The sequence below is a fragment of the Kogia breviceps genome, chromosome 20 (assembly GCF_026419965.1).
Source record: "Kogia breviceps isolate mKogBre1 chromosome 20, mKogBre1 haplotype 1, whole genome shotgun sequence".
Taxonomy (NCBI): domain Eukaryota; kingdom Metazoa; phylum Chordata; class Mammalia; order Artiodactyla; family Physeteridae; genus Kogia; species Kogia breviceps.
Genome location: NC_081329.1, coordinates 21233877 through 21254257, shown reverse-complemented (window position 1 = coordinate 21254257; position 20381 = coordinate 21233877). Strand labels below are relative to the sequence as shown.

At 46.1% G+C, this 20381-nt stretch overlaps 1 long non-coding RNA gene across 1 annotated transcript; it reads right to left on the bottom strand.

Moving 5' to 3' along the window:
• Positions 1–1773: 1773 nt before the first annotated feature.
• Positions 1774–17196, bottom strand: LOC131747359 (uncharacterized). The gene is made up of 4 exons (XR_010838430.1): positions 17049–17196; positions 9642–9787; positions 4485–4593; positions 1774–1906 (listed from the first exon to the last, which is right to left on the bottom strand). It is a non-coding gene; the product is annotated as an uncharacterized lncRNA (long non-coding RNA).
• Positions 17197–20381: the final 3185 nt, after the last annotated feature.

Below are 20381 nucleotides of genomic sequence, written 5' to 3'. Positions count from 1 at the left end.
TCAGTCTGTGGGTAAAGTATTTTTAATTGCTTTGGAAGAGTTACATTAAAGCTGAGATTGTAGGTCACACGCGAGTCCCAGGGCACTGGTCCCACAAGGATATTCTACTGGAAGCAGTACGTCGCCCCTGCTCTCAACCCAGCATTAACATGGCTGGGCAGATGAGCTGGCATCCATATAATGGGGCACATGACCGTGACTTCCAGAGGAGTGACCTTTCAGCTATGCTTGGCAAACTTCTATTCCTCCTTCCAAGACCCAAGTCAAGTGTCGTAGGACATCTTCTCAAATTCTCTCAGGCATCAAAATCTCTCTCAGGTGATACAAATCACCTCCCTTTCTACCTCCTCACAGGTTATTCTAAGGAACGAGTGAGCCCAGTTTTTATGGAAGTGCTTTGGAGTCTGCAAAGCACCATGTAAATGATGGATGATGTTATTATAAAATATCTGCAGGGAATGCCCTGGAGGTCCAGGGGTTAGGACTCTGCGCTCTCACTGCCGAGGGCCCGGGTTCAATCCCTGGTTGGGGAACTAAGATCCCACAAGCTGTGAGGTACAGCCAAAGTAAATAAATAAATATTTTTTAATTAAAAATATAAATAAATAAAAATACCTGCAAGTTAATGGTATGTGCCTGTCAGCAGGCTAGGTAGCTGTACCTTGGTACAAAGATGCTTCTGGGAGGAAAAAAGTCGACCAACATTGACGATGGGTAATTCAACCTATTTGAATTCGGCAGGACATGTGGCTTGCATCCCATATTCCTGACTCTTTCTCCCCCAGCTGCTCAGAGCTGGGACCGCTGACTTCACTGATGCTCACCCCTCGGTGCAGGTCCCTTTGGCGCTCAGGCAGGAAAGGATTATAGAATTTAAGCACCGCCCCCCATACCTGTGGGTTTAGGGACCCTGGACCCCCAGCTGACCCCTGGGCTCCCATCGTGGTGCCAGCTGTGCTTGGCGGCCAATCCCATGGGGTGTCCAGAGCCTCAGAGAAGCCCAGGGCTTCATCACCACTGGGCAGGGCATCTGTGTGGCTCCAGTTGGAATTCTGGACAGGGCATCTAAGATCCAGGCTCAGGACCGCCCCGATCCCTGGATTTCCTGGGCTGCTTCCTCCTCTGCAGGTGGGAACTTGCTGCCACCAGGGACCTAAATGAGGTTTGAGACCCGAGACTGTCAGCGGCCGGACATGCCTTCCCTCTCCTGTTCCATGTGGTGGGCCGAGCTGCACCCCCTCCTCCCCACCTGCCCTGTTTTGCCAAGGAAGCGCCCTGCTTAGCGCCGGTCTTAGGTTTTAACAAGTTTCTTCACTAATTTGTTGTTTGTCTCTACATATATTCAGGTGTGATCTCTCCCATGATACCTCTCCAAACTGCCAAAGCTCTGCCAATATTTGAATAGTGTCCTGCTCTAATTTAGAATCTCTGCTCTCATTTCAAATATACTGAGGACCCACATAACAAGAACAACCGCAACAATCAAATAGCGACTGTTCACAGAGCACATCCTCTGTGCCCGGCGCCGAGCTGAGTGCTGGACCCTCCCTGTGAGCTGTGTGACCGTCTCTTTACAGGTGAGGGCCCTGAGCCCCAGGGTGGACAGCTGGTGGGTGACAGAATTGGGATTCCACCCAGAGCTGGGTGGTCCCAAAGCCTGTGCTCGTGGCCGTGATGTGACACAGGTGAGCAGACAACTCAGGTGCATAAGCTGCGTGGAACGGATAGAAACACAGCCGAGTTCCTGCAACGGACACAGGTTGTGGCACGTACTTTTGAAGGTTTTATTAATTTCCAAGTTACGTGTTATTTTTTTCCTCTGGCGAATCCAAAGGGCCCACGTCCATCCTATCCTGTCTTCTCCTCCGGCGCTTTGCCATTCATATCCAAAGCGTCCTGCCAGGAGCTGTGGGAAATAGAAAGAGTAATCAGATGTAGCTTCCGCGTTCAAAAGGTTTTAATATAGGAGATAAATGGGAAACGACGTGAGAGCCGAATGAAGCTTTAAGTCATTCTCTTTCCTGTTTCCTCTCAGCTATCTAGAAATGGCTCGATTTCTTCTGTGGAATATCTCAAATTGGAGAGAGGCCTTGAATTCAATAGTGAATGGCTGAGTTTCAGGAGTCCAATTTTTATGTGTGCTTTAAGGGGCAAGGGTAAGACTTGAAGGGTGAGGGTATGTGATACTGTCCATTGCTGTGAAAGGTTGCAGTCTGCCCAGGGATTCGGAGAGGGGAATCAATTTTACATTCGGTCACCCTGGAAGCCATTCCGTTTCCCAGTCCCTCCAGCCTGCCTTGAATTATGGTTGGGTTCAGTTAGCAAAGCTTTATTGACGGCCCACTCTGAACCAGAGAGAGCGTGGGGAAAGCAGGGTGCTAAAGTTGCGAAGGACATGGTCTTTGACCCGGAAGGGTTTATCATCAAGATAGGAGGATAGATTTGTCAGTAAAAGCTGGTCAGTTCAGTGACAGAGGTTGGGTGCTAGGAGAGCCCGGGGAAGGGATTTAGCCCAGTCGTAGAGTATGGTGCAGTATGGGGTGTGTGTGTCTATATGTGTGTCTGAGTATGTCGCTGTGTGTCAATGTTGTAAAAATAAATAGAAACCTCAATTTCTTTTCTTTTTTTTTTTTTTTTTTTGGCGGCACTGTGTGCCATGTGGGATCATAGTTCCTGGACCAGGGAGCTAACCCGTGCCCCCTGCAGTGGAAGCCTGGAGTCTTAACCACTGGACCACCAGGGAAGTCCCCCTCAATTTATTTTAAATGGAGTTGGGAGACCAGAAACGGGAGACCTCAGGCCCTGTGATGACAGCAGAGCCCACCAGGAAGGAGAAAGGCTCCTTTCCTGGTTAGCACTCGGCCAATGAAAAGCCATAGACTCTTTGTGGACTGTAGCACCCCAACTTCTCTCCTCCCGCCCCATAAAAGCGATCTCCTTCCCTTGCCCCTGGCTCACTATGGCTGCAGACCCCAAACTACAATTGCTGGGGAGGAAGACATTTTCCTCTGCCCCTCTAGGTTCTTCTGGCTGGTCTAAGAATTAAATGCACATGAGACAGATTAACAAGAGAAAATCAAACAAAAGTTCAGTAACATGTATACATGGGAGAGACCCAGGAAAACTGAGTAACTCATGAAAATGACCCAAGCCCTCACCTTAAATACCATCTTCAGCTAAAGACAAAAAAGGATGATGGCGGTAGTGGTTTGGGACTTCAAAGGGGAGGAAGGCAATGCACATGGAGATGAAAAAGCAAATGTTTAGTAAATAAATGTTTGCTGGGCCTGCAGAGACAGTGGGACCCAGCGTGAACTCTGGTCTCTAGCCATTTCCCCCACCACACGGAGCCCATACTCTCTGCCGATGTCTCTGGTGACAGCTCTATTCCAGGAACAGGCCCACTATGCAAATTCTTTTAGGCAGTCAGGGAGGAGGTCAAAGATTCTGAGTTTTGGGGCCCTTGACTGTTTTCAGCTCAAAATAATCTGCCTGACAAAGAGGCATTTTGGGGTGGCGTCTTGCTCCCCTCCACAATTCTCTGCTGATCCCCAATAAACCCATCTTTGTTGGAGAAATATCTGGCACTCTGTTTGTTTTAGGTCAACAGTGTATGTACATCTTCCTTGAAGACAAGACACGTGACCTAAGTCTTGAAAAGGAGATTCCAAGCAAAGAGAAGGGCAGAGCCAGTCAGTGCGCAGAGGCAACAGATGACTTGCCGAGACCCGTCAACTGGGATGGCAGGTGAAGGGGGGCGGGGGTTAGGACTGGGAAGCACGTGGGTTAGTCCTGCAACAGCAGAGGGCCCTGGGAAGCGAGGGCCAGACAAGGTTACATCAGCCCCTTGGAGACGCTGCTCTGGTGGCAGCCTGGCGGCCAGAGTGGTGGCGGGCACGGCTGGCGGTGAGACACCGAGCTTAGTCACCGGGGAAAGCAGCCCAGGAGAGAGGCAGCCAGAGCCCAGATTCCAGCGGGGAGAAAGTGATGGAGAGAAGGTGCCACATTATCCTGCTGTCCCACCACCCAAATGACATTTCCGTCTCTTCCTCACTGACCTCTCCGCCCCCTGCCAGCCCTTCCCCAGACGTCCATGGCCTTCCGTGATCCAGCCTCTGCCAGGCTCCCCTTAAACAGTGGAGGCGCCGGCAGTCGGGGGTGGGGAGAGGCCGATCAGAGTCGGCCCAGCCTGCCCACCTCCAGAGTCCTTATCTGATCATCACGTAGTGTCATTTGCTCTTTGCAGTTTCTTAAGTCCATTCCTTCTCTATCGGCCTAACAGAACTGTACACCTAGACACATATGAGGAGTTCTTATGCTGTTAGGGGGGTAGGGGTTCTAACCGCGGGAGTCTTTACAGCACTGGTGCCTTTTAATGGAAACAAATTTTCCTTCTCCCTCCTTTCGTTGCCCTCCCCTGCCATGCTCCGGGTTGTCTAGATAAAGACTGACACCCCCCTCCGACCCCGGGGGGTGTCTGTTACCTCCGGAACAGGCTTCCATGGTGTGAGTTTCCTCATAAGAGCTTGTTCTTTGCTTCTAGAAGTCACTTCAATAAATGCCCAGCAGATTAGAGTCTCATGTAAACAGTATCTCTTGTGAGGACAGGAGAGAATGACAATGTAATGAGACTGTGAGGAAACCGATCTGTGACTTTGCAGCTTTCTTTTCCTGGTGGAATCAAGAGCAGCGGCGTTTCTGAGCACCTGGCCCACCGAAGCGTCGCGCCTGGGAGTCGGGTAGGCAGTGGGTGAGGAAGGGAACGGCCCTGAGCTCCAGGAGGTAGGTCCACGGGCCCGTGGGGCTGATGACCCTGCCCAGGGGGCTGGGGGCGCTTGTGTCTGAACTGGGTTTTTCAACGGTAAGTGGGTGTTTGACAGGCAGAGACAAGAGCACTCCAAGCTGAGGAGACAGTGTGACCAAGGGCATGCAGCGGGGTGGGCGCTGGGGCCGGGAGACACAGGGTGTGGCTGGAGACTGGAAGTCATCGTGTGGAGTTGCGGTGGAGTCTGCGTTTTGGGAAGATAACTAGAGACGGGAGAGTGATGAAAAGCAATCTGGAAGCTGTTACAGGGTGAAGGTGATGGAGCCCGCTTCAGGCGGTGGGTGGGGCGGGGAGAAAGGGAGTGTCTCGAAATACTTAGGATGGAGAATTGAGCTGAGCTGGCTGCTGACTGTGTAGGAGGGAGTAACGTAGGACAGAAAGTTTGCTAGTTTGGGAGAACAGGTCCTTAAAGCCATGCACTTGGATGCCTGAGAAGAGGTGATGCTTTCATAAACTGGTGTCATCCCAGGTGACTAAGGATGGAGTTGCCCGAGGATCTGGCAGAAGGCGAAAGGAAGAGCTAAAGGAGGGCACACGAAGAGAGACTTGTTCTTCGTGCCCAGGTGGAATCTGCTAGTTTTCCTAGCATCTGCAATGGTGCCACTGGTGCCAGCTGGTGCATGAACTGGGACGGAATCAAGTGGGACTCACTCCGGAACCCCCACGGGAGGCGCTTCTGGGAGGCTGGTCGGGTGGAAGCACACGTCGAAGGCAGGGCTAGAAGGCCATGGGGGGGGGGGGGTGCTCTCTAGAAGACGGCCGGAGCTTGGATATCAGGTGATAGCCAGGTTGGAAATCCGGGCCACAATTAGCAGACTGGAGACAGCTGAAGCCAGGGGCGTGGGTGACATGACTCACGGGGGGCCCCGGACAGAAACCCAAGGAACAGCATCATTTAGGGAGCAGCCGAGGAGGAGGTGCCAGTGGGAACCGGAGTATGAAGAGGACCAGGAGAGAGCAGAGTCTGGGAGTCTGCTGTGGGATGGACCAGGCTGGCTAAAGGGCCAGTAAAACCAGTAAAGCCAGTGAGGGGAGGCCCACAGAGTGGGAGCAAGGGGAATGGGGTGGGGCGGGGCGGGGCAGGGAGGAGGGCGAGGGGGACGGGGTGTCGGCCCTAGCAACTGGACTGTCGTGCCCCGACCCGTGTACTACTCTGCATCCAGGGCCAGCTTAGTTTGCTCCGGGCCCATCCTTCACAGCTCTAAGGGAGGCCACCATCTTGACCTTTGGGGGCTCAAGCCTCTGGGATCAGAGGTAAAACAAGGAGGGTCTTATAACCTCCCTTCACTCATTTCTTGGATAAGAGCTTCTGGACTACTGGGCCAATGCCACTCTTCCTTGCTTTGCACTGAAAAAAAAAAAAAAATCAGCGTAGATAGCACGTAGTGATATTTCTGAGCGTGGCTTTGATCTTGTGGTAGGAACATTCCAGGAGAAAAGCAAGAAAAAACTTCTTAAGAATCTGTCAATTGTAAACTGAGAGATTGGGTGTTGGGCTGATTGATGGCGGTCCCGCCGCTCAGCAGTCAGGGGAAGAAGGCTCTCCCCTCGCTCTCTGAAGACCGGCGTGGCGTGTTCTAATCCTGGCTGCCAGCTGCTGCCCTCATGGTTAAGCACCTCTAACAACTACCATGTGTCAGCTGGAAATTTTACTTAAAGAAACAAACAACAATCCTAATAGTGAAATAGGGTTTGTGTATCTAGGCTCACATCACAGGTGGAATCATGTTCTATACATGCAAACAAACTTTTAAAAATACATGTATGAAGTTTCATAATCACCTCTGAAGATTTTTAGTGTGGGGGTGTGATAGGACAGGGTTGGAGAATTTAACAATGAGGTAAAGACTCTACAAGTCAAATTGTTCTTTTACTTTCTCCGCTTTGCATAATCACAGTGTAAACAACACATATATTAGTATTAATGCTTATTCCTTTGGTTAAATAAAAATTCCAATAGGCAGGAGGTAGCTTTTAGAGGTTCTTAACTGTGAACGAAGCGAGATAGGGTAGTTTTTTGCCTGAGATAAATCCAAGAAAATTACATTCACCTTGGTGGGTTGGGACCAAATGCAGATTTTATTTTCAGGAAATTAGTATTTTCTATTTGATTAATGATGGAAATTGACCATGTCTACATTGCCTCCTTTCTCTTCTTATCAATTCAGAAAATAGAATATATTCCATCTGCTGTCCCTCCTCTCACCTCCAATCTTCTTAATCTCATTAAGACAGAATTACTAAATAATAATAGCTGATGATAGTTTCTGATCAGATGAGGAGAGGTGGATGGTCACAGAGATGAAGGGGCATCAGGCAGGTCTGACTGAAGGAGGAGGCTGCATATGTGGTGAAATCTAGGGGGTCTCATTTTGACAATTTTATTGGACAACTCATTCTCTTCTTTAAATGCCATGGGGTTTTTTTGTGTTGTTTTTCTGGACTGAACTGGAACCATTAGGGTCACTTTTGTTTGGATGTTGTTTGGTTCTCATTCATTTACTTACTGAGAATGCACCATGCACTGTGCTAGATACCTGGGGAGAGGTAATGCTTTTATAAACCTCCTTCTGGTATCATCTCAGGTGAATCTTAGGATGGACTCACCTAAGGATTTGGCAGAAGGCAAAAAGGAAGAGCTAAAGGAGGGCATATGAAGAGAGACTTGGCCTTTGTGCCCTGGTGGAATCCGCTAGTTTTCCTAACGTCTGCAATGGTGCCACTGGTGCCAGCAACCGTCTGCTGTATAAAGTGTGACACTCGGGCTTCCCTGGTGGCGCGGTGGTTGAGAGTCCGCCTGCCGATGCAGGGGATACGGGTTCGTACCCCGGTCCGGGAAGATCCCACGTGCCACGGAGCGGCTGGGCCCGTGAGCCATGGCCACTGAGCCTGCGCGTCCGGAGCCTGTGCTCCGCAACGGGAGAGGCCACAACAGTGAGAGGCCCGCGTACCGCAAAAAAAAAAAAAAAAAAAAAAAAAAAAAAAAAAAAGTGTGACACTCACTCCAGACTCCAGACCCCGACATGAGGCATTTCTGGGAGACTCACAGGGACTGCACTAGGGCTGTTGGCTATACAAGTTGGTTCTTGAGGGCAGCATCTCACATCCAGATGACAGATAACAGAAAAATCCTGTTTGGTTCGATTCTGTGTCTCTCTGACCTGCACTAGAAATGTTTTTTCAGAGTTTTATTATAGTTGAAACCTTCCATTATATGTGATGGGAACAATGGAACTTACTCTTTTTTCTTATTTGTCATGGCTATCAAGAATCACAGAGATGTTTTGCAGACCAAAATATTGGGGACCTTATTGCCTCCAAATTTTCCAGTCAGAGATGGAAGAGCTAAACGTATGGGAAAAGGACATTGCTAGGTTAATCTTTTTTTTTTTTTTGGCCGTGCTGCTTGGCTGGTGGAATCTTAGTTCCCCGGCCAAGGATCAAACTCGTGCTCCCTGCAGGGAAGCACAGAGTTCCAACCACGGGACTTCCAGGGAGTTCCCAATCATTCTTTTTTAATTGCTGAAATGCAAGGCTCAGATGACCCTGAGTTAGAAGAGCGAGCTTGGCGCTGCACTGTTCCAAAAGACTCCAATCCAATGGCGTCTCGTTCCAAACTTATTTTAAAGCCTTAAAAATAAATGCAGCTGCAACTTCATGCGATGAAATAAAATTGAGTATTTGAGAAATCTAATACTGGTTATGAATTATAATAATACTGGCCACGACTTATTAGCCCTTATCATGTTCCAGGTTTCCTACTAACTGCCTTGTATACTTGCTCTTGAAGCCAAGTCTGACCGTCAGTCACAGTGGTTAGCTAGTTCTCGGGTTAGGATGTCTGCTTCGCCTCATTTTCCCACTTGCTCTGTTCATGTCTACAACCCGTGTCCCCTGCATCGGCAGGCAGACTCTCAACCACTGTGCCACCAGGGAAGCCCCATGTCTACTTGTTAATCTTTTTTTTTTTTTTTTGGCTGCGTTGGGTCTTCGTTGCTGCACACGGGCTTTCTCTATTTGTGGCGAGCGGGGGCTACTCTTTGTTGTGGCACATGGGTGTCTTATTGCGGTGGCTTCTCTTGTTGCGGAGCATGGGCTCTAGGCACACAGGCTTCAGCAGTTGTGGTACATGGGCTTGGTAGTTGTGGCACACGGGCTTAGTTGCTCCGTGGCATGTGGGATCTTCCTGGACCAGGGCTCGAACCTGTGTCCCCTGCATTGGCAGGTGGACTCTTAACCACTGTGCCACCAGGGAAGTCCCTACTTTGTTAATCTTAATGTGTACACATTCTTTACCTTAACCCACTTCAAATTTCTTTTGGAAAAAGGCAGCATTCTGGGCTTCCCTGGTGGCGTAGTGGTTGAGAGTCCGCCTGCCAATGCAGGAGATGTGGGTTCGTGCCCCGGTCTGGGAGGATCCCACATGCTGTGGAGCGGCTGGGCCGGTGGGCCATGGCCGCTGAGCCTGTGTGTCCGGAGCCTGTGCTCCGCAACGGGAGAGGCCACAGCAGTGTGAGGCCCGTGTACAGCAAAAAAAAAAAAAAAGACAGCGTTCTGATGAATGAAATACATTTTGGGAATGATTTTTTAGAGAGTGATTGGTTGTGAAGTCTTTAGTTTGTCTCAAATTCTAAAGAATCTATGGTTTATTGGAAAGACAACCACCATTCTTGTTAAATTATTCTGCTCATGTTTACTTTGTAAAACAGTGGTATTTTATGCAAAGTTGGAAAGCCTTGATTTGGGCTCTGCAGGGGCAAAGGCCTTTCCTCTGTTCCCAAGTACAGAATATGGTCCCCAGCTTAGTTTGACTTACGATTTTTTGACTTTAGATGGCGTGAAAGTGATACGCAGTGAGTAGAAACCGTACTTCGAATTTTGAAGTTTAATCTTTTCCTGGGCTGGCAGCATGCTCTCCGGTGACAAAGGGCAGTGGCAGCGAGTCCCAGCTTCGGGTCAGCCCTGCGATCATGAGGGTAAACAATCAGTACACTGACAGTCATTCTGGACCCGGACAACCAACCTGTTTTCCACTTTCAGTACAGTATTCAATAAAGGACGTGAGATATTCAACACTTTATTATAAAGTAGGCTTTGTGTTAGATGATTTTGCCCAACAGTAAGCTAATGTAAGTGTTCTGAGCATGTTTAATGTAGGCTAGGCAAAGCTATGATATTCTGTGGTTACGTGTATTAAATGCATTTTCAACTTATGGTATTTTCAACTTATGATAGGTGTATCAGGAGGTAACCCCACTGTAAGCTGAGAAAGATCTGTACTGTCTGGTGGGGCTTCAGAGGGAGGCTCTGTCATTTCCACACCTGCCCATGGATCATAAGGGACAGGTGGGGTGGACTGTCATCTAGAATGAAGTCTGGTTCGCTCTCCTTTATAATACAATATGTTTTCACGTACACATTATCTTTACACTCTACTTTATGGACAGTCTATGTGTGTGCATATAAATATAGTATATATGTGATCATTTCTGTAAGTTGTTTCATTTCTCCGTGAGTCACCCTCCGTAATTATGCACAGTAACCTGATTGAAATATAAACTATTCAAAGAGAATTTACAGATTCCCAGAGAGGACAGGTGCCCATTGACAGAGGACTCCTGCCCTTGGCAAGCGGTTTTTGAGGGAGCTGTCAGAAGTCTGAGGGGGTCAACAAACACCTTCACTCAAGGGCAGGAAAAGCCACCTCCAGCTGGCAGCTCCCTTCTGGCACTTGGGTGGTGGTAAGTCAGGATGGACGCTCCCTCTGGGGCTGGGATCCCATTATCACCCCAGGCACACTGCCTTTGGAAGAGGCTTCGGGAAGGCAGGGAGGGGACATCAAGTCAGGTCAAGGCTCAAAAATCTGTATTGTTGACGTAAAGATCTTCTCAGGAATTTCCAGGAGCCTAACAAGCGAGGTTTAAAGGGAACTGCACATCAAAGCAAGTGGTCCTTAGACTCTGAAGGGGAAGGCAATTCAGTATCCCTAAATGGAAGCTTTGTTATTCAAAGAGCCCTAATCCAGTGAGGCTCTGAGGTAAAACCAGTTAAGTCTTTTGACTACCTGTTTTTGTGTTTTAACTTTGGCAAGTTCTTGTTTTGACCTAGTGAGGCTAAGGTGGGTGGGAGGGATGGACCTTAGTAAGTGATGGGAGGATTTTTACTTCTAATTTTCTGATAACCACATTGCCTGCCTTGCCTGGAAAATGCTTCCTTACAGTGTCAAGTAGTACAAAATAAAACCAAATAGTCTTTGTGTATTTACACTGGGGCCTTAGTTATATAAAAAATATGGATAGGAAACATTAGTAGAAAATATGATTAAATGGTACCAGTGGTTTTCTTCTTATTTGGGGATTGTGAATGTTTTTTTCCCAAAAAATTTTATGTACTGAATGAGACATATTTATAATGAAACTGAAATATGGGAAAACAAAACAAAAAAACCCAACCCTACCCTTGTTTTGCAATTTATGCCACACATTTTGTCTGAAAATTCCATCAAATGTGATAGTCTTCAAACTTGGGGGTTGTGTGTCACCTGGGAAGCTTTAAAATTTTTCAGAGACTATGAGGTCTGGCCTGGGGGGCTGATGTACAGCCAAGGTAGAGGACCTATGAGCTTGTAAGCAGATAGGTTAGGGGATCCCGGGAGAAAGAGAACCAGGAATGGCTTTCTTGACATGAGAAGAAGCCATTTGGCCTAAGCCATTTTGGGATCTAAGGCTGGCCACAATGCTCGCCCTTGAACATGTCTCAGTAATTAAGGATGCTAAGGGAACAAAGGAATATAGGAACAGAGAAAAGGCAGTCAAACAATAGTGAAATGATAAAGCAGAGTCCTAGTTCTTCCTCGAGGGATATACATAATAATGTCTTCGAGTTCTGCAGGAACTAAGGCTTCCCGCAGGTAGAGGAGGGAATGACGGTGCTGACCTGACCCTCCTGACTTCAATCAACTAAAGCTTGGACTCCGTTGACCTTTGCCCCAATTCTGTGCTGAATTCTCCTCTGCTCAAGCCCCTTCCTGAATATGCATGTACACTTGGATTAAAACTTCCCCAATTTTGTGGTTCAGAGAGACACTGCTTTGGGAAAGCGCCCCAGTGTTCTCCTTACCTGCTGCAAGTAACAATAAACCCTTCCTTCTCCTGATCTTTGGCTTGGTTGTGTCTTTTGGCTCGATGCCCAAAAAGAGGCAAACCCAGTTTTCAGGTAACAAGCTAATGGTTTCCAGACTTCCTCACTAATTGGGGCAAGATGACCCTCCTGTGAAGTCCATGACAGCAAGACTCTGGCTGGAATCAGAAGCTGAAGGGAGCGTCTGGCAGCCACGGCTACTGTGAATGGTGGAGAACGGGGTGGGTCTCCTGTGTGCGTCCAACTCAACAGATTCCCCATGGGCGCTTCCACGTCCATTACTAGCCTACTGGGCACTGAAAAATGGTCAAACTTAATTCTCAAAGCAACATTCATTTAAATTCATTTAAAAAAAAACATACAAATCTCACAGCGCTCTTGGAAACAGGAAGAGTTTGTGAAATAAAATATATATGCAACACTGCAGGTTGGGATTCACCTCTTCAGATGGTTGATATCAATCAACAGGCCAACCGTGACAACTTTTTTTTTTTTTTTCACCCCCGCTGTGGCCTCTCCCGCTGCGGAGCACAGGCTCCGGACGCGCAGGCTCAGCGGCCATGGCTCACGGGCCCAGCCGCTCCGTGGCATGTGGGATCTTCCCGGACCGGGGCACGAACCCGTGTCCCCTGCATCGGCAGGCGGGCTCTCAACCACTGTGCCACCAGGGAAGCCCCTGTGACAACTTTTAAGCTAAATATTCAAGGAGGCATCTGTCTTTTTAGCTAGTGGGTATGTGGGTGTGTGTGGCAGTGGTGGTGATGGTGGCCAAGACCTGAAACTATAATATGGGAAGTGACACAAATCCCTCAAGGCTTGGTTTGCAATAAAGATAACATAATGGAGATTTTGATCTAAAAGATCAATAAGTTTTCTCTCTTAATTATCATCTCCATAGGAAATGAGAGTATTTCGTTTCAGATTCTAGAGTCTCATATAAATGAAAAGTTCCTGAAATTCAGGCATATGGACGAGCAAATGCATTTTCAGTTGAGTGGAGCAGGAGACAGAGATGGGGTGTCTCTCCGCCTCTGTTCCCCTTTCCTGAGAGGTGTCCCCGCTCAGACCTGGGGCAGAGTCACACTTGCTCCACAGGATGCTGCCTTCCTGGCTAGAGCTGATGAGATTAGCAGTGGGGCTAAGAGTCTCAATCCTGAGAGTTTTGAACTGGGGCTGTGAGACACTATTTAGTCATTGCTGAAGGTCAGTGAACGGAGGACACGGAAACTAGGGAGTGAGGGCAGGCACGCTGGGTCAGGGGCATGCATGAGCAGTGGTGGCTGCTTCGCTGAGAGATCAGCAGAGCGGATAATTTGAGAGAACTCGAGCGAGGGAAGCTGGCTGCCGGCTTCCGGGGCCAGTCCTCTGTTGGTCCCAGCCAGGCTGGGTGCCCTTGGATTCCATTAGCCACATCGAGAGCCTTCCATAAAGTCCTTTTTGCTTAAACTAGTGTGAAGTGATATCTTTATCTTGTGACCCAGAAAGCCTTGACTAGAAAAAATGGTAACCAAAGCAAAAAGCATAACTTAACCAGTAACTAACATTGAGGAAGAAATGTTAACGGAAGCAGACATTAAGAATGCATTAGTCATTTTTTCCCCCGATGAAAATTTTAGAGCAGTCATTCTTAGCTTTTGCCGGGGGTGGTAGTGGTTAGAATTCTTTAAGAAATTCACAGAAATTATGGACCATGACCATCTTTTTAGGGAAAACCCCACAGTTTGCATATAATCCACAGACCACAAGTTAAGTATTTAGGTAATTAGTGTTTTGATTTGAGCCTTAATAAATGTGCATATATAGGTATTATTTTCATTATACCTCCCAATTAGAATATAAGCTTCTTTCTAAAGGATAAAACCCTTGTTTCTCTGTACATTTACTTTAGTTCATTACCTGATGGCTCAATTAGTACTGTTCAATGCAGTTATTATTATCTGTTAAATTATTGGATGTGTATTTTATCAAAATATTTTATAATGGGACTTCCCTGGTGGTCTGGTGGTTAAGACTCCACACTTCTAATGCAGGGGGCTAGGGTTCAATCCCTGTTGGGGAACTAAGATCCCACATGTCATGTGGCCCGGCCAAGAAAACCAAATAAACCAAAACAAAAACAAACCGCTTTGTAATATTGGAACTACTTTTTTCAATTACTAAAATACTTTTTGCATGCAAGCCATGATCTGTGCCCCAAACATCATTAGTCATCAAAGAAATGCAAATCAAAACCAAGATACCACTACTTCACACCCACTAGGATGGCTAAAATAAAACAGACAAATATTAACAAGTGTTAGTGAGGATGTGGAAAAACTGGAATCCTTATTTCTTGCTGGTGGGAAGGTAAAATGGTACAACCACTTTGGAATACTGTTTGGTCGCTCCTCAAAAAGTTAAACATAGAGTTACCATATGACCCAGCAATTCTTCTCCATTCCCAGGTATGTATAAGAGAAATAAAAACTTGTCACACAAAAAAACTTGTGCATAAATATTCATACCAGCATTATTCATAATGGCAAAAAAAAACTAGAAGCAACCCAAATGTCCATCAACTGATGAATGGATAAACAAAATGAGGTATACCCATACACTGGAATATTATTCAGCCATCAAAAGGAATGAAGTATTGATACGTGCTATTACTTACATGAACCTTGAAAACATTATGCTAAGTGAAAGAAGCCAGTCACAGAAGACCACATATTACATGATTCCATTTACATAAAATGTCTAGAACAGGCAAATCCACAGAGACTGAAAGTTGATTAGCGGTGGCCAGAGGTGAGGAGGAAGGAGGAAGGACTGCTAATGGGTGTGGGGTTTTCTTTTTGGAGTGATGAAAATGTTAAAAAAAAAAATTAGTCATGATGATTGTATTACTCTGTGAATGTATTAAAGACCACAGAATCATACACTTTTAAAAGGATAAATTATGTCTCAAGCTGCTCTAGAAAAATCTAAATTGGTGATCTCAAAGGCAGGTGTCCAACACCCAATTCTTGTTCTTCCACATCAGCCTTGTCCTCTTGCTGTGCCCTGTGGAGCTCAGAGTGGACCACATGCATCTACTTACACAAAGTGGGAACCCCACGTCAGGCTCGGCACCTGTCTCTCCCTCCCCCCAATATCTGGTCCATCCCTGAATCCTATCAATTTTATCTCGTAAATCTCTCTTTAGTTTTTCCACTTGTCCATACCTTTATTGCTACATCCCAAGCTACCATCATCTCTTGTTAACAAAGCTTCTTTTCTGCCCTGTTTATTCAACCTTGCCCCTCTTCAATCTGCCACCCATGCAGCAGCAGGCAGTCCTGGGTTGCTCAACAGATGAAGCAGGCTTGTGCTAACTACATGAGCAAAGCAGGCCACCAAAAAATTGAGGCGGGAAGACTGCCACCATGTCCTGCCTGCTGTCCGCAGTACACAGGGGAGTGTTGCTTCAGGAACTTGCTTCAGACATAAACTAAGACCCCCATCCAGTAGAGGATGTTGACTACATGATGACCACAAGCATGTAGACCCCAGACTGGTTGGAACCAGAAGACTGATGATTAAGATTTCCAAAACATCACCCTCTTACCTCACCACCAACCAACCAGGAGAATGTCCATGAGCTGATGACCTGTGACCCTGTGACCCTCGCTCCTAATGCTGCCTTAAACAAACCCTTGCTCCAAAGCATCAGGGAGTTCAGATCTTTTGAGTATGTGTTGTCCATTCTCCTTGCTTTGTGCCCTGCAAATAAATGCTGTACCTTGCTTCACCACAAAAAAAAAAAGAAAAAGAAAAAAAAATTGAGGCAAAATTTCTTGAAAACTTTTGTATTTTCTGCAAGTAATAGAAACCCCAGCTAAGACAATGAGAAAATGTCTCCCCTAACAAGTTCAGGGTTAGGTAGGCTCTAAGGTTAGGCTCAGCCATGTCTTGGAGCACCTATATTTTTCCTATCTTTCCATTCTGCCTCCCCTCATGGTGGTAAGGTGGCCGCCAGCAGCAAAGAGGCAGCCTATTCCCCTATACACATCCTATGGCAGAAGGAAAATCTCCTCCCCAACTCTAAGTTCTTCCCTGAGCTTGAATTAAGCAAATTTAAGTTACATGTGCAATTGTGGGCCAGGGAAAGGGCAAACACTCATTGGCACGGACTGACTGAGGTTTACTTGCGGATTGGGTAGAGAATTGAATAAAATTTGAGGATCTGCTCAGAAGGATGAAGCGGGGATGGATGGATCAGGCGCCTCTGATCCAATACGGCTCTGCTTTTATGCAAAGCTTGAAATATAGGGAAGGGGCCCTTGTATACTACAGAAAGAAGAAGGTGATTTAAGCAAAATGTCATTTACAGCATGAACTTTCCCCCTTCTTATTTCAATATTCAAAACTCAAATGCACTTGATTTTCTGTCATCCAGCACAAACACACTTTAATAATTTATCTATAATTCAGTAAAGAGCTTTCTAATTTTTCTTACTGCATTACGATAAAGTTAAAATATAAAGGCTGACAGCATATGGGATCAGGTGTGGGTCATTCTTTCCCCAATTAAAAAATATATTGAGCATGACAGCAGAGGTTCACTAACTACAGGGGAAAGTATAAAGTTGCAGCCTTTGCTTTGGGGTTGTAAGCATTTAAGCAATATATATCACACATCTACAATCATGCCAGCTTTAAGTAAAACAGAAGCATATTTTAGGCACAGTTACAGGATAAGCTGGAAGATCTGAAACCATCCTTTCAGATAGCAGGCTTAGGCACATGATAAGTAATTAAGTTATAAAAATCCACTATATTAAAATCAAGCACATCTAGGGGACTTTTCTGGCAGTCCAGTGGTTAAGACTGCGCTGCCAATGCAGGGGGTGTGGGTTCAATCCCTGGTTGAGGAACTAAGATCCCACATGCTGCACAGTGTGGCCAAAAGATTAAAAAAACAAACAAACAAAAAAAAAATCAAGCACATCTAACCCAGAAATAAGGGCTTCTGTGTAATCTTTATAAAAATGAGGTTCTTCATTTCAAAATATACTTAAGTCACTAGTAAGCACTGAGATCCAGGTAATTCATTTCTCCGTACCTGTGTACAGTTGTCAGCTCCTGGTTATATTATACTGTGGCAGCTCTCTTCCCCTATCTCGTCAGGATCTGTCATTGGTCAGTTAAAGAGAAAAGCCAGTTAAAATGGGGAGTCATAAAATTATAATAAAAATCCTTATAACTTTTTATTTATTTATTTATTTATTTTTGCAGTACGTGGGCCTCTCACCGCTGTGGCTTCTCCCGTTGCGGAGCACAGGCTCCGGACGCGCAGGCTCAGTGGCCATGGCTCACGGGCCCAGCCGCTCCGCGGCATGTGGGATCTTCCCGGACCGGGGCACGAACCCGTGTCCCCTGCATACAACTCAGGGAGAAAAGTGACTAGCCCATCAGGGACTGGCCTACTTTACTAGCTGTAAAAAGTGGGTGGGCCTTGAGCACCAGTCCTATTCTTCACAGAGATTGGTTCAAAGGTCTGAATCACAGGAAAGTGGAGTTGGTTTAAGAAACAGAACGTCTAAATTCAGAGACTTAGCCCTCGAACTCACATGAAGTTAGTGCGGAAACTCTTCTGTGAGGTATGCTAACAAAGACTTGCGAAACCTTTCTTGGCTATAGGTCCCTGGTGGGACCAGCAATGCTTCTCTGAGGGAGATGCCGTGCCCGAGCCCCCATCTGGATATGTGTAGAGTCACTGGTCCTACCCCCGGTAAATTCTCTAAAATGTTAAAATGTATCTATCTCCCTTTGAAGGGGGCAGGCGAGGAACTATTTCTAGTTTATGTTTAATAAAATATGTTTAAAGTAGCCTTAATATAGGTTGGATTACTAAGGATAATAAAATTCTCAAGGAGAACCCATTTGCTAACCAAAAGGGGAAAAAATGATCCTGTTTCCCTCCTGTGATAAAACAGCAGGCCTACAGTGGAATTATAAAGTTCTAAGATTAAATTGTCTTCATTTACCTTCATTAGTGGTTGGATTGCACACTAAGAAGTAGACACTAAAATGATAAAAGTGGTGGTGCTTTAGGGTGGGCCATGGAATTAGAAGTATTTCCTCTCTACCCTCTTAATGTCTAAAGTGAAATTATATTACTTTTATAAGTAAAAACAAAAATAAAAATACCACCACAATTAATTAGTAATAATAAGCAGAAGTAGTTCAAAGTTTTGGACAGAATGACCTGTAGCCTTATCGTGAGAATCCCTCTTTGGGTAATTCTTACTGAATTCAGTGGGAAGACCAAACAATTCTTTTAAAATTTTCCTACTGTTTTGTCTCATGCGGTTTAAAAACTTTTAAGAGAAATAAAAACTAAGCAAGACAAATCCACAGCTGTTTTTCTAACTAGCATTTAGGAAACTCACCTAGCTATGGAATCTTTAACCAGTCTTCCAAATGGCAGCATTGAATGGGGTTAAGGTTATGAACTCTGGAGCTGAAATGCCACTTACCAGCTGAGTGACCTTGGATGATTACTAAACCTCTCTGTGCCTCAATTTCCACATCTGCAAAATAATGGTAATAAGATTACCTACCTGATTAAGAGTATTAAGTAAGTTAATGTGTAGTTAATAAGTTATGTGTAAACTGCTTTAAAAGGTGCCTGGATGTAATAGGTTCTATACAAGTTTAACAAATACATACAAATTTTTAAAATGTCAGTGAGTTTACTAAGTACATACTTTAGCATTTCTGTATGATTTTCAACATTCTCTCATTCAACATCCTTATCCTTCAAGATTTTTTTTTTTTTTTTTTTTTTTTTGCGGTACGCAGGCCTCTCAGTTGTGCCCTCTCCCGTTGCGGAGCACAGGCTCCAGACGCGCAGGCTCAGCGGCCATGGCTCAAGGGCCCAGCAGCTCCGCGGCATGTGGGATCCTCCCGGACCGGGGCACGAACCCGTGTCCCCTGAATCGGCAGGCGGACTCGACCACTGCGCCACCAGGGAAGCCCCCCTCAAGATTTTTATTAATAATTTCTATTAAGCCTAGACAAGTTAAACTGATGCTTAATGAAATGTATGCTAAATTTAGGACAAGTAATCTAAATGTCTAAGAAGACAGGGTTTATAGGTTATGAGATGAAGATCTTGAATGATGTCATGCGTGTGCCCATCAATAAACAGCAGTCCTTCCTAAAGCTTCCCCACAGCATGGGGGCCCCTAAGAGATGCTGATGGTGCACTAGGGAGGAACCCAGGTGGGAATGATGCGTGTGTATGCTGGCAGTTTTAGAACATGAACAGAAGTTCTTGGATGCTCCTCCCTTCAAAAGGTAGAGCCTAATCACCCCCCCCCTTGAATGTGAGATGGACTTAGTGACCTGCTTCTAGCAGATAAAATGCAATGGAAGTGGTGGTATGCAACGTTAGAGACTAGGTCTTTCCTTGCTTGGATCTGGAGGAAGCTGAAGGAAGCTGAGGGAAGCCAGCTGCCCCATCATGAGGACACTCAGCAGCCATGTGGAGAGGCTCACGTGTGCAGAGCTGAGGCCTCCTGCTGACAGCCATGTGAGGCAGCCACCTTGGAAGTGGACCTTCCAGACCCAGTTGAGCCTTCAGATGACTGCAGTCTGGCTTGAGTGAAACCTGAGGGGCACTGAGCCAGGACCACCAGCTGAGCCGCTCCTAGATTTGACCTGAAGAAACCACGCAAGAATACACATCTGTTATTCTAAGCTGCTATATTTTAGGGTAATTTTCTACACTGCATAGATAAACCACTACAGTATGTGTTAATGGATGAAGAAGACAGCAGGGTAAAAAGTACCCTTTCTAGACCTGACACTTCACTTGGTGAAAACCTCTCATCTTGACCCAAGAACTATCACCAAACTGCGATAATAAAATGGTTTCTTTCTTCTCTCTGCTTAGTTGCTACTTTTTATGTCACCAGCATGTCAGGGTTTGTCCTACCACTTAGCATAATTGCCTAGAATATCTGTGCTGAAGTTTGAGTATTGAATGCGGTCTCAGTGAGACAGAGACTGTCACCAGGAGACGGCTGGGGGCCTGGCTATGGAGAAGCCCCAAAGAGTAAAGACTGCAATAAACTGTCTGGGCTTTGATTCTCTGTCCTGAAGGGTCCTAAACTATTTTATTAGAATATTCAAAACTCACAGACTAAACTGACGGACATGGAGGCAGAACTACACAAACTAAATTCACATGATACTGATGTATAAATCAGAAAGCTTCTCTAAGTTTACTATGTGCAGAATGGAATTCTGATGCTCTCATACAGAGCTCCCCATTTTCCTGAATGATAGCTTAGAGTCCGTATCAGCAAATCAGAAGGTGGCTCAGTTAAGCTTGCAGTTAGAGGACAAAGTGGCAAGTCTTGATGTATGTTCTTCCCAAGCCACAGCA